General features: G+C 32.8%; 1 protein-coding gene across 2 annotated transcripts in view; it reads right to left on the reverse strand.

The window, feature by feature from the left end:
* Positions 1 to 14,914, reverse strand: part of LOC115453721 (flotillin-2) — a 357,821-nt gene that overhangs the window by 10,599 nt on the left and 332,308 nt on the right. The gene's annotated exons all lie outside the window — the stretch shown is intronic.

The raw sequence follows: 14,914 nt of genomic DNA on the forward strand, positions 1-14,914 counted from the left end.
ATTTAAATAATTTAATTTAATTTCATGAATATATATTTAATTAATAAAATTAAATTATTTGTATTAAATTTATTTTATTAATATAATTTAATTTTATTAATCACAAAATCACTAGGGTTGACACTTTAATATTTAAATTTTCACCACTATATCCAGACGTTCTAATCAGCGCAGATGTGAAATACTACTGTAGATAAACACACCCCGTGTTCCAAGTGCTCGTGTATGCGTATATTTTATTACCACACGTTAAGGTCGCATTTAGCTTCATTTTATTGTACTAAATATTATCGTTATTTACATTGCGAATGATATAAATATGATAATGATAACGATGCGGTTGCGATTACTGGCGACTTATTGCCTGCGTAAGAGATGATTGTATACCATCATGTTGCTATCTGATTTCTTAGTCACTCAATTGACATAAGTTGACCGGAGTAGTACTTTTCCTTGCATGTTAATTTGTTTTGTTATACTTTGCGCTCGAGATAAAATGTCATTATGTCAAAAGCGTATACTCTTTTATACTTATATACGTTGATTTGATTTGCTGGTGGTGGGATATATTTTATATCCGCTCGGATAGCGACCACGGTACACAAGGTGTTAAAACCCACCATAATGACCCACGTGTGTCGCTTTCCGAGATCAGCCCGTGCATGTATATCCGGTTCCAACAGGCCGGCATAATTGTGTCGACTGCCGAGGGGTAATCATCTCTCGTCAGTCGACATTCAACTGGACCCCACTCCACTTACCATCATATAAAAAAGTATAATCAATCTATACATTACCGCAGTTAAGCATCTATAATATTACGTTTAAAAAACAATGATATATTCCTTTTATTTCAATATCCGTTCTTCTTGAACCAAATCCTGTGATATATTATATATACACATACTATTATAAATGGTGACATACTAAAAATATCATCTTTATTACACGTATAAAAAAGATTTTATCTCCCATAACAATATAATGAGCTATTATGACAACCCTATAACGTTTATTAGATATTTCACCCTCAGGCGATGCGTCACACACTGCAGTAATTATATCACACGCGTCTAGTTACATAAATGCATGTAAACAGATATAAACGGATTAATACGTAAACAAATAAAGATTTTAATCGGCGCATGATAATTGGACCTAACGCATAATCTCTATAAAGTCGAAATTTGACTGCCTCGGTGGCGTTGTAAGCACTTTCTTGCTAGTGGTAGGATATATTTTATTAAGTTGTTAAAACCCTAACGAACTGCCGAGACAAATATCCGCAGGTTCAAATCCCAAGGGTACACACCTCTGACGTTTCTAAAAAAATATGTGTGTATTCTTTGTGAATTATCGCTTGCTTTAACGGTGAAGGAAAACATCGTGAGGAAACCCGCATACCTGAGAAGTTTTCTATACGAATTTCGGGGGTGTGTGAAGTCTACCAATCCGCACTAGGCCAGCGTGGTGGACTAAGGCCTAATCCCTCTCAGTAGTAGAGGAGGCTCGTGCCCAACAGTGGGACAGTATATACAGGGCTGATATTGTTTGTTAAAACCCGCTTTAGAGGTTCACGTAAGTGTTGCATTCCGGCATCAGCCTGTGTACATCTGGATCCAACAGGCCGGCATACTTGTATTGATTGGTAATAAATCTGTCATCAGTCACATTCTATTGGCTCCCACTCGACTTATCACCAGATGTAGTGAGGTCACCTTGTCGTGCACATATCGAAATTAAATAATGTATACTAGATTTTGTTTATTTCTTAACTAGCGACCCGCCCCAGCTTCGCACGGGTGCAATGCTGATACTGAATACACTACAGAAAAACTGTGAACGTTGTATATAAAAACATAGCGGCCCGCTCTGGCTTCGCACGGGTATAACATAACAAAATAACAGTATTTCTCCACTATTTAATGGATGTTATTATATATATACACCTTCCTCTTGAACCACTCTATCTATTAAAAAAAACCGCATCAAAATCCGTTGCGTAGTTTTAAAGATTTAAGCATACAAATAGACATAGGGACAGAGAAAGCGACTTTGTTTTATACTATTTAGTGATGGGACTGAGGTCAGATCATTCACCACTTATAATACACCGTAAGTAAAAAAGGAACAATCAGGTAATGAAATTGATTGTCTAATGTCATACGTCATTTATTCGTACATTGTAAATGCCACATTAGTATTTCTCAAAATACACGAACGTAACGAAACGGTATTTACGAAATATTGCTAAGAAATTTTCTGTCCTATTTTTTTTTTGTTTTTGTCCTAATACATTCGTACTATCAATCAAACAATATAACTATATAGAATCAATGTGTTCAGACAAAAAAAGAGATGGGAAATAAAAAAAACAAAAAAATCTTGAAAACTATTTCGTAACATACATTTATGTTGAGAAACACTGATATTAAACATCCAATGATTAATCATTGGCCATCAAAACAGCTGTTTAGTTTAACAAGCAATGTAGAGCAGTGTTCAGTTCGTAACGCTCTTGACATTCGGTCAATTATTACTTTGACTTCCGAAGTCGCAACAAACTGTTTGTACAGTGGTGAACAAAAGTGATAATCTAAATTAAAAATATCGGCAATTAAATTATTTTGTTAGAATTAATTTTAATAATATATTAATATTAATTATTTAACAATATATTATTTATTATTATAAAATTAAATTACTTATATATAATTAATAATTTTTAAATGTTTTTAAACAAACTATTACAATAATTTTAAACAAATAACTACAAAGAGAGCATATCGCGCGTCTGACGAATACCATAATGAAGCTAGCCATTTTATTTTTAAAGCTCTGTTTGGTATAAAACTGCGCTGATTATCAAAACGCTAAATACATGTTAATTCAGAAAACAGACTTAACCAATTCAGACTTAACACAAATCGAATGGCACGATTAGCAGCAGAATAAGACAATGCGGTGCCTACACACTCTCTCACATACGATCGATTTACCGTCCAGAGTTTCAGGCGATACTAACGGCCGATTTCCCGCTCTTTTCGAATCACTAACAAAAATGGACCAATCCGTATACTAATTATATTACACTAGCTTTTGCTCGCGGCTTTGCCATAGTGAAGAAGTTTGCCGACTTACCTGATATGTATCGTTATATTATGACCAAATTACACAAAATCATTATAAATTGTAGCCTACGTGTTATACTGATATATAACCAATATTACTGTAAAGTTTCATCTAAATCTCTTCAGTAGTTTTTTCGTAAAAAAGGAACAAACATGCATATATACATACATCCATATATCCATCCTCACAGACTTTCTCATTTATAATATTATGTTAGCTGTCAATTTGAAATAAGGAGGGTAACAACTGACAAACGTCGCCAAATGTCTATATAAGAGGTGGGAAACCAGTGTACCGCCCATTCTGCCGACGGACGTGCGCTCGAGAACATCTAGAAATCCAGTATTTTTGTAAAAGTTAAGTAAAAAGTATTTATTAAATAGTAAGACTGATTTTTGTAACCTTTGATAATAATTTGTGTTTTGTTAATAATCATATCCTTTTTTTTCTATTGGTTGTTTTTATTTAAGTAAATTTTCATCTCGTTCCTAAAAATTAGTTATATATATCATTACTCGTGAGTTGTGATTGATTGTACTCGTAGGGCGCACTCTACTCGTTCCACATTTCGTACACTTTGACACGATTTCAACATGCATTCAGATGGAAATGGCGTTCATATATTACGCTGTCGTTTCGGAAGTAATAACTATGACATATTTTGTAATACCGTTAGCAAAACAAATATAAAATTGCCAGAGTACTGATAGCATAAAAAACAATAGGTTATAATAAAACGACTCTTTAGGTTATAGTATATGTACCATTTTTATTTAATTATTGCGGTAATTAACGTCTAGAAAATAGTATCAATAAAACATCTTTTATTAACGATCATTCCAAGAAAAAGCAGTCTTGTATTATATTGTCCAACCACTGGCATCCAACCACTTTTGGGAGGGTTTATGCCATAGTACACCAAGCTGGCCTAGTATAACAGAATTTCACATACTAACAATAATTAAAAGGTGATACATTCATATATCTATGCCGCCCCATTGACGTATATTCTGTAGACACTAACGTCCATATAACTATATGTTCGAAATGTGAACTAAAATGGCAAACAAAACGTCACTGTTATAACCTATTTATTCACTTGGAAAACAAATAATTATACTTATTTGACTAATATTTTTTATTCAAATCCAGATTTACACTTAGACTCGAGTTCTTATATCATGAGCGCCACTCCGTACACAACCACAAGCTGTCAATATTGACCATACTAATGTCAGTTTGAATGGAGTGCAGTTCAATTCAGTTGAACACTGAATGTTCGGAACGCCAAATCTACTACGTAGTACATATATATAGATGATGCCGCCCTATATGTTTAGTAGAACAAAGGTTCCCAGTACATATACAACAGTGGCGAAGCGTCCATAGAACCCGATTCCTACCGGCTTCCCTTTTAGCTTCATTTATGTTTGTCTTAGTTTTTTATTTCCGTTAAATTTGCCTCGATATCATTACTAGGGCATTTGTTTTACATCGGCTTACCTTTTGAAAAATGTCACTCTTCGCCACTGATATACAACCTTGGTATATTTATGTAACATGACATAAGCACGCATTATTCCTTGCCATTTGTTGCTCGTGGGGCCCGTGGCGCGACGATTATCTGCCGCCATTTGCGTTTCGCGATACGCAAAAACACTGCATACGATTTAGCACACTCGCGACGGTTCCGTATAAAATACATTTAATCGCCAGTTTCTTCGTAAAATATAAAGGTACAATCTATATATATTTTAAAACAAAGTCCCCTTTTCTGTCTGTTTGTAATCGATTTTCTCAAAATCTAATAAACGGATTTTTATGAAATTTGGTATGGAGATAGTTTAAGACACTGGGAAGGTTATAGGCTAGGATATTTTCTATCCCGGGTAAATATAAAGCGGAACTTTTATCCCGGAAAACTCCTTCATGCGGTCAAAGCCAAGAGCAAAAGCTAGTTAATGAATTAAATAAAAGCCATAAGAATTGCCAAAATACAAACGTTATTTAGACAAACGTAACTTTGATCTGGGCCATAGGATCATTTGATTTACCAAAATCTACTGCTTTCAACTGTCAGCTTTAAACTAGAGAAATATGGATCAAGCAAGGGTGGTCAATAATTCGGCTTCTAAACATATACACTTTTGTTTGCGTCTAAAGGTGGCAGCAGAATCTGGATTGATGACCTAAATGACTACTCGGGAATCGATTCGATGAGGAATGCAGTCAAGCACAAAGCAATCTGGGACAGGCTTTGGATGGATACAGGCTTATGTATGAATGTGGTAGTTTAGCAATCTTATGAGTTGTTAGAGGTTATAACATATAATCAGAGCATAGTATCACTGTGGAATACAAAACAGTATTATATAAAACTAATAGAATAATCGGTGTTGATGTTAAAAGCCTAACTAAGGAAAGAAAACAATATTTGAAGGAGTACAGTTGTATACTAGCTTACCTAATGAATTAATTATTAATACAATAATTTTAAAATTATACTGAAAGATATGTACTTTGACAATAGATGATCTATTCCTAGATTTAATCAGTAAATCATGAACATTTTTATCTATATCTAATTGTAAATTAATTTGTAAGTTTTTATGAGAATACATTCTTTATATCTAGCTAAAAGAATTTTTAAGCTGTCACAATGCGGTAAAAATTTATTGAGCAATAATGTTTTTTTTTTTAACCTCAGCGTATGGCAAGCACCCGTTATAGGGTCATATTTAAGATAATAGTGTTCAAACTATCGAACTATTGGATAAGGAACCCTAATCGCAAACATAGTATGTTCATTAAAACTGCGCATATGGCAAAGTTATTTATTACAGGAAATCTAAGGCTTTATTGATAGTTTATGTAATATCAAACATTCTCACATACTTACCTATTTAATTTTACAATTGGGCAACGTTTTAAAAATTTAAAAGAATTATACTTGGACACCGCTGAATAGATTTGGATAAAATTTTATGTTTGTTACATAAGGTGACTTTTGTGCCGTGAAAATATATCGCACGCGCGGATTAATCTTCGGCCACCATCTAGTGTTAAATAATTGTTATATTATATCAGCCTTGTATTATGTACTGTCCCACTGTTGGGCACGGGATTCCTCTACTACTGAGAGGGATTAGCCCTTAGTCCACCACGCTGGCCTAGTGCGGATTAGTAGACTTCACACACCCTCAAAATTCCTATACAGAATTTCTTAGGTATGCAAGTTTTCTCATGATGTTTTCCGTCACCGCTATTGTCATAATTGTAATATTTACTTTTGTCTATGTCCCCATGGGTAGTAAATATAATCGTGGCCGAGAGGTTATCCTTTAGCCTAGCATTAAAAAAGCTGCTTTCAGAATAAAACAATGTTCGCTCCGTACTCATCCACAATGTAATTCGCTACGTACACTCCACATCAAAGCGAAAGGACAGTGTGACGTCACGCTTTTGTAGCTCGTAGAGCGGAAACATTTGCTCTTTTTGTCACTGTCGTGTGTTAAAAATCTGGATTTGCTCGTGAAAGGGTTTCAGATATATTTTTTGTTTTACTAGAAACATAATATTATGTTCATGGTAGGGCATCCGATTTGCTTTGATTTGGTGATTATTGTGTGCTTACTTAGTAAAGATGTGTGTGAAATATTTTCATATCCAGCAGGTAACATAATATATTGCACGACATATTTTGGGGTTGGTATATCCTGGTTGAATAAAAATCCCGAAATAAATAAAGATTAAAAAAAAATAACATATTTTGAATCGAGAACAAACTTTTCCAGATGATACTTAATTAATTTTAATTTACAAATGTGATTAACATGACACATGTTGCTGTGCAATGTTGCTAAACATGTTGCTGATCTATTATTATTTAGACATTCATGACTATTTCAAAGAAAGAGATGACGGACCGACATCTTGACTCTCATCTACTCATTTACAACCGACATGACTGGTGTTATACGACGTAGCCTTATACGACGCGAGTAAACCCGGGGTAGATATCAAAAGCGATAAATCTGCGCTGTCATAAAAAAAAACACCAAACATTCAGATAAGCTACGACGTCGGGGCGATTTTATGCGTGGGAATAAGACAGAAACGTAAATTTCATCGTCTTGTATGTATAAAATAAAATGTAACGATAATTTGTCTGAAGCTATCTTTTTCAGACCGTATAACATAGTAGTTGGGGTTTAAATCAGGTTAACCGTTCAACTTGCCTACGAGACTGGACAGATTTTTTTCCATCCTTACCTGCTAGCCCGAGATGACTTTTCTTTTTTTATATGTATATAACACTGCTTTGTTTTTAACTCTCCCAACGTCTCGGAAAAATTTTACTCTCCATTTCACATACCTTTCCAATCAACTAAGAGCAAAACAAAAAAAAACATTATAGAAATTTGACCCGATGCGGACTAGTGAAATTCCATTCATTCAGTAGAACACTTCCTTCACGAAGGTCGATTTGTTCATAATAATTGCATAGAGATCATTCCGGGTCAGCTATCCGAAGCGATAAAAGAAAATTCCAGAACATAATTCTGTTAGCAGATGGATTTGCAAGACTATTTCCTTCTCATAAACTTGTCGTAGGTGTATTAAGGTGTTCGTGTTCCGGGATCAGCCATTGTATATCCGATTCCAACAGGCCGGCATTATTGTGACGACCGCCGAAAGGTAATCATCTCTCGTCAGTCGATATTATATTGGATCCCTTTCCACTTACCATCAGGTGCTGGGTCACTTTAGCGTACACGTATATAAAAAAAAACTGTATGGCAATTTACTTCTAAAGAAGTCAAATCAAAGTCAAACATTTACTTCTAAAGTCAAACAAGAGACTAAACACCTTTATCTTTTATTACGTTTATTATTAAATACTTTTAGCCCCGTAATATACGAATGAAAAAATGTTTGTGGAAATTTAAAATTTATTACAAAGGGAAAGTAGCAAAGTCACGTATACTGGAGAGCTGAGGATGAAAGACAACGGAAAATGACATTAAAAGTAAAGAATTTTCTCATAAAGCGAAGAGATTAAACGTGCTCGTTGGCTTTGTAATGGCGAAGTTTGAAGAGAAGGCAATGGCCAAGTTTATAATTGCATAGACGTGGTAAATACGAGAAGCACAGATTCATCACTTGTTATTTTAGTCTGATTTCATAGATTGACTTCATTAAAATTTGTAAAAAAATATAAAACAATCTAAACTATGTATGATATATTTTACAATTATTATATTACAGGTAACAATAAACTGATATTTTAATACTATGAAAAAATGCAACAAAACATCATAACTTTGCCATTAACAAAAAATTAAAGAAAAAATAACCAAGTAAAACAAAAAAAGTTAAACATAATATGTTGTCATTAAAGAAGACCTCCCAAGTATATTCATAAAAACGGCTTACTTATATACACAATTATTATTATATTTATCCATTTGCTGCTTCTCGGAGTAGGGTTGTCAACTTTTTTTTACGAGAAATAAAGTATATTTAGGTCGGAGAAAGAAAATAAACAATATTATAGAAAAATATACAGTGTTTTAAGTTTTGTTTTTTTTTTTAAATATGATTTTTATTTTTATTAATTAATATGAGACTGCGTCGACAGCCAAGTTGGGAATAGGACACACTGCGCAGACTTTAACACAGGTTCAAAAGTAAAGTATTAGAGTATACGTATAATAATGTTTTTGTATGGTTGGCAACCCTGCCTCAGAGATCGGTGTGAATCGTAATGGGCACGAGATAACACAAAGTAATAGACATTATCGAGATAAAAGCGTTGCAAATCAACGAAATGGCAAAAATGGACGAGTCTGGTGCGGGAGATTGGATTACTACAAACCAAGTACCTATTGTGAGTCATCGAGAAATAAAATAGTAAATACAGTACAATTTTGGGTTATGCCTTTTCGTTCTGAAAAATTATGGAGTTTTTTTATTAATCTCACAAGAAAAATACATTTTGGAGCTTTTAAAGTGTAATGATGACTTAAAGTGGTCAAAAGTACAATTAAATGTTTGTTATCAAATAAAACATTCAAAGAAAATTATGGCTATCGCTTAATTTCATGACCCATTTTTAATTTCAATTTTCTGTGTTATGAAGCCTTGATGCATTCAGATTATAACTTATAAATCATAAGCAGCAGCATGGCGTGGGATGATGCCGCCCCGGGAGGACCCTTAATTTGTCGCCAAAAGGTACCGGGTGTGACCTAACAAATAATTTTAAGAAATAAGTGTTACGCAACTCTGTCCTCTCGCCTTGCTGCTGGTAAGTATATGAAATATTTATTTTTATATACTTTATCACCTACTTAAAAGTCACCCACCAACTACGTTGCACAACTAAACATAAGACCGAGAATACAAAATACATGTATAGAATAATACCTAGGGATTCAAACGAAAATCCCGTATATCCAGGAATATCATTGAGGTGGAGCAATTTCAGTAATGTAGCATCGCGTGGATGCACCTGGGAATTGCTTGCTTGATTGTAATATGCAACCGATAGCTGCCTATCGCTCACATTGTAAAATATCATTTTTGAGTAAAGTAATTAGTTTCTTTAACTAAACGCAATTATTTGCCTTTAATGAAAGTGAATATAAAAACAAAATTAGTGTATGCAATAAGTGTTTTCATAGGTACGTAGTGTTTTGTGAATAATTTTGTGATCTTATAAAGTCAAAGTCTTTCATATTTATTGAATTTACAAATTAAATTTATGTTTTTTTTTTCATTAATATATTGTTACTTAATACAAATATATTTATTTTGTACACATGTACAACTGTGTACACATGTGTACAAAATAAATATATTTGTATTGTTTCTCCTCCTATACTGATAGGAGGAGAAAATCTGCTGAAATCACTGACTCTTTTCCATTTTACAAAACAATAATAATTAAAATTAACAAGACAATTTTATTCATGAATTTAAATTCAGACGAACGCTACTTCGCTCGGGTATTGTATTTTTTTATTTTCTTTTACGAGGTTCCATTCCATGCTCAGTGCTCATGGATTATAGGGGGTTATATTAATTTCGAAGTTAAATCCGTCACATTGTCACGTTTTCTAAAACTTAAAGGTTTAATAGAATCTGGTAAAATGGAATTGACTTATAGAATAGCCTGTAAAAAGAGATAAAGAACATTTTATCTAGAAAATTTTGCACGAACACAGTCGAGAGTAAACGTTAGATTGTAACAGATTGGAAAATTTGTTCGCATTTGAGCAAATAACCGATGGCAAATATGCATTGATTTGAATTAAAAAAAATGTTTAGGTCTTTTTAAAAATTTTAAACTGCCAAAATATACCTTATTGAATTGTTAATTTAACAGCGTTGGTTGCAAATTAAAACGATTTGTACCTACTTTAAGAGGAAATGCAAGCAGTTGAGCATAGACATTCCTACCGGTCGGTTGGTTTACGAATTTTTTGTCAAAGTATATCTGTTAAATAAGTTGTAGATGATTTTATATTGATCAAAATCGCTTTGGCCTCTAACAGTACTTATAAATTTGTTATTACACGCATGTAATGGTTTTTTCAACATACGTTAAACGTACGTACACCTATATAAAAAAAAAAACATTTTCAAAGTATTCAACGAAATAGATTTAGTCTTGTATTTTAGTACTTAACCAAACAAACCTATCCGCAAATGAAAACCAGATTGAAATTAATTAACCCGATCTAACTTTAAATACCTAGATTCGGAGCAGACCCATCTGCTCAGGTGTAAAATTGCACCAGTTAAAATAGTTCTAAATGGAATGTGGTTTTCAGTTAACAATAAATCGTAGTAATAGGCTAGTTTAGAGAGCTCAGTTTAATAGGTTTTAATATGCGATAGTAAATAATACGAAAGACTATTTTTGTAAAAGTCGAATATAATTAATTGAAAAATTATACAGGAATAATAATTTGAAACTAGGCGTTGCTCCCGACTTCGTACGCGTGAAAAGCCTATTTCGCTACAAATTTACCTAAAATATTGTACGACTCTAGCGACATAATGCTGCTCTGCTTAAAATCAGATAAAAAAATCTTATAGAAACAAATTAACGAGATAAAAATAGCCTAGGTGTTAGCCCATGACATCGTCTACCTTTATACCAAATCCATTCAGTTGTTACTGCGTTTACTTCTTACAAACATAGCCAGCCCTATTTTCACAATCTTTCGCGTTACTAATATAAATAAGATATAAAGTAAGATGTTGCTCATGTGTGGTTATGTAGAGGAAATGGGTTTAGGCTACAATAATGATAGTGACGTCACAGGGCGAATACTAAAATATTTAAATTGTTTACTATTACAGCCGTTTTTTATAAACAATCCCAATCTTCACCCTCAATCCGATTCCGAAAATTAAACAATCAAAACAAGTCATTTGCAAGCATGTCAAAAAACCTTTGTTTTGGTTGGTCCATTTTTGAGATAGATCAAAAAAGCGATCTGGATTGTTTATTGAAAATCGCGGTTAGATAAAGATTTTACATTACATTAATAGAAATCTATACAAAATCAGTTAGACAATTTATTATTGACGTTATTTAAATTTATTGCACCTCTGCCTACCCTTTCAGGTAGATAAAGACGTGGTGTGTTTACATCCTAGACAACCACACATATTTATTTTTTACTAATATCAATTAATGTATTGCGTACCACCGCCACATAATACAAAGATATCCGAATCAAAATTCTGTCATAAACGAAGCCATTGTAGATTTAACAAAGCTTAAATGCTATAACAAAGCATTAACATGAATTATTAGACCAAATAAAACCCGAAACAGACACAGATGTAATACATTCCGACCTTGTAACGGTGTGCGCCGTCCTTCCGTATGTCTACAGTGCTCTGTACAAGGGGCACCGAACGCCTACAAACAGCGTCGAGATCTCTTGAATCATGACGACAAATGAGTCATCTATTTATATATATCTATATCAGTAACAATACCATTTACAATTATACAAACCTTGATAAAATCAGAAAAATATATATTTGTTTAGATATCTAAGATTAGTGTTAATATAAAAACTCATTATAAAAGCAATGCGGATTAGTGCGTTTTTTTTTAATTGGGACTCTTTTAAGTAATTCTACTAAGTATAGTTTTTGTAACTTTAAACGTACGCTAAAAAATTAAATACTCGAAAGAAATTCACATAAAAAGCCCACAAAACAATATTTGTATAATTAAAATGCATGAAAATGTAAAAGTTTTACTTAAGCGCTTCGCTTGCGCTGAACGCGAAGTAATTGGTTTTTCATTAAGGGAGTTGCACACTATTTTTAATTTTCAATTTTGAGCGAGTTTCACATATTTTTTGTGCACATTTGAACAAGTACCAGCCGTTCGTTGATTTTAAGAGCAATTTATTTTTCATTACGCTGTGTGTACGAGTACCTTTTTTCACATTATGTTGTAAATTCCACATCGACTTTCATTGTATTGGGCCAGTAGTATTTTAAAACGAATAGAGATATATAGAATAGAATTATTCTCTGTGACAGTGTAATCCCTTAAAGCGGCCGTGTTATCTTCGTGAAATTAGCGTGGAATTGTATTCCGTATGCCGATTTCTATTATGTTAAATGCGGATAAGTGCGTAACAAACTTGTTATGAGCTGTCAAAATAACGTGGCATAGGGAATCAGGAACATTGAAAAGATATCACCAAGACAGTATCCAGTGTTATGTGTTATAAGTAGCTATCACCTTCATCGAAAGAGCTCTGCGTTGATAACTTCAATGCAGCAAAATGTTGTTGCAAGTATAATGTATTTTATTATTTAATTAAAATTATACGTAAATTTCCAATAAAGTTTTTAGGTTAACTTTCTGAGTATACAGCAATTTCTGACTTCAATTTTAAAATTCAAACTGCACGAGACACCCAACACTTAGGACATTGCCGCTTGACGACAGAAATAGACAAAGTTATGGTACATACTCTCTCGTATATACGAAAACCGCATAATATATTTGTTATTGTTTCGTAAACTGCGCTTCCACTGTGTTACGATTTTACTAGCACTCCGTTCAATACAAATAAACGTAGGCGAAGAAAACAATTACTTAGTAATCGATTGTAGTTATTATTAAACATGTTTACGTTAATCAGCTACATGGTTTTGCCTACGGCTTCATCCGCGTGAAAAAGATTTTCCGGGATAATAATCCCATTTATTAAATTCCTGGGATAACAATTTGCCTATAGCACTCGGGAGTAATATGAAAACGTTCTTCCAGGATAAACATTTTCCGGGGATAAAAAGTAGCCTACAGCATTCGGGAGCAATATAGCTTTCCATTAGTGAAAATAAATCAAAATTGGTTTAGTAATTCCTAAGATGAACACATTCAAACAAACAAACTCCTTTAGCTTCATGTATTACTACAGATTTATATCGAACATGACTCTACCTACTACCCACTTATAACAGTGGTCATGGCCATGGCCACGTAAGATTATTCATAGACAATCAGTTCTTTGGCACCGTAACTAAAAACACTATGAAAAAAAAAACTGCAGATCATTATGGTGATTAGATTAAAAAAGAGTGATAAAAACTATGAAAGAAAAGCTCCAGGACATTAAGGAGATCATAAAAAAAAGTTTGTAATTATTTAGAGTTTAGTATTATGAGAGTTTTAAATCAATTTAATCAGGTTTTATCAATGACTAGTAAAGTACAATAATAATTATTTTTGGAATATAAAAATCCTATTAAATAGTACCTAACAAAATTAAACCATAATATAACCATATTGAAAATTTCGCAATCACAACAAAAAATCATTAATTCTACTAATATTATAAATGCGAAAGTTTGTGAGGATGGACGTATGTACGTATCTTTGCTCCTCTTTCGCGAACAAACTACTGAACGGATTTGGATGAAACTTTACAACTTTACAAAACTTTATATTGTTTATACATCAGTATAACATATAGGCTACAATTTATAATGATGTGTAATTTGGTCATAATATAACGATACATATCAAGTAAGTCGGAAAAAAAATTATGCCCAGAAAACTCCTTCACGCGGGCGAAGCCGCTAGCAAAAGCTAGTCTGTCATAAAACAATATAAATGTCCATTATGTTAAAATTTATTACGTGTTATAAAAATATTTCCGTTTAAAATTTGCCGCATTTGGTAATTACCAACATAATGTTATAGGCATTAAAATGTCAAAGCGTAATATTAACGATCTTGCGAACCCTAAACGCGTCGCACATTTTGATTCAAGGTTTAACCTTCATCCCATTTGTAATTCTAAAAAACAGAAATTAATATCTAATTTGCATTTAGCCAAAAAATTGACATTCGTTTTAGAATAGGTTATAATTCTAATTATGTGCATATCACTATTAATTAAATGTCTATTAAGATTAGGTTAATTTTTTCTCACTATATTTGCTCTTGAGTAGTTTCTGGCATAGAAAAATAAACCTTATTTTGTTCTTTTCATAAAAAAATTACTGACTAATATTAAGTGATATATAGGTATTATAAATTATACTGTAAAAAAATAAAAAGTATTACAAAAAGAAAATTAATAAATATTTAATAATATCTACCAAATTATAGGTATAAGGTCAGGGGCCCTATTCCGTCAATAGGGGTATATCCGTCTTTTTGCAATCACGGGCGTTGTAATCGAAGGGTAGCTTTCATGGACGTATAGGTACATAAGTGATTTTATGA

Source organism: Manduca sexta, chromosome 9 (assembly GCF_014839805.1).
Source record: "Manduca sexta isolate Smith_Timp_Sample1 chromosome 9, JHU_Msex_v1.0, whole genome shotgun sequence".
NCBI lineage: Eukaryota > Metazoa > Arthropoda > Insecta > Lepidoptera > Sphingidae > Manduca > Manduca sexta.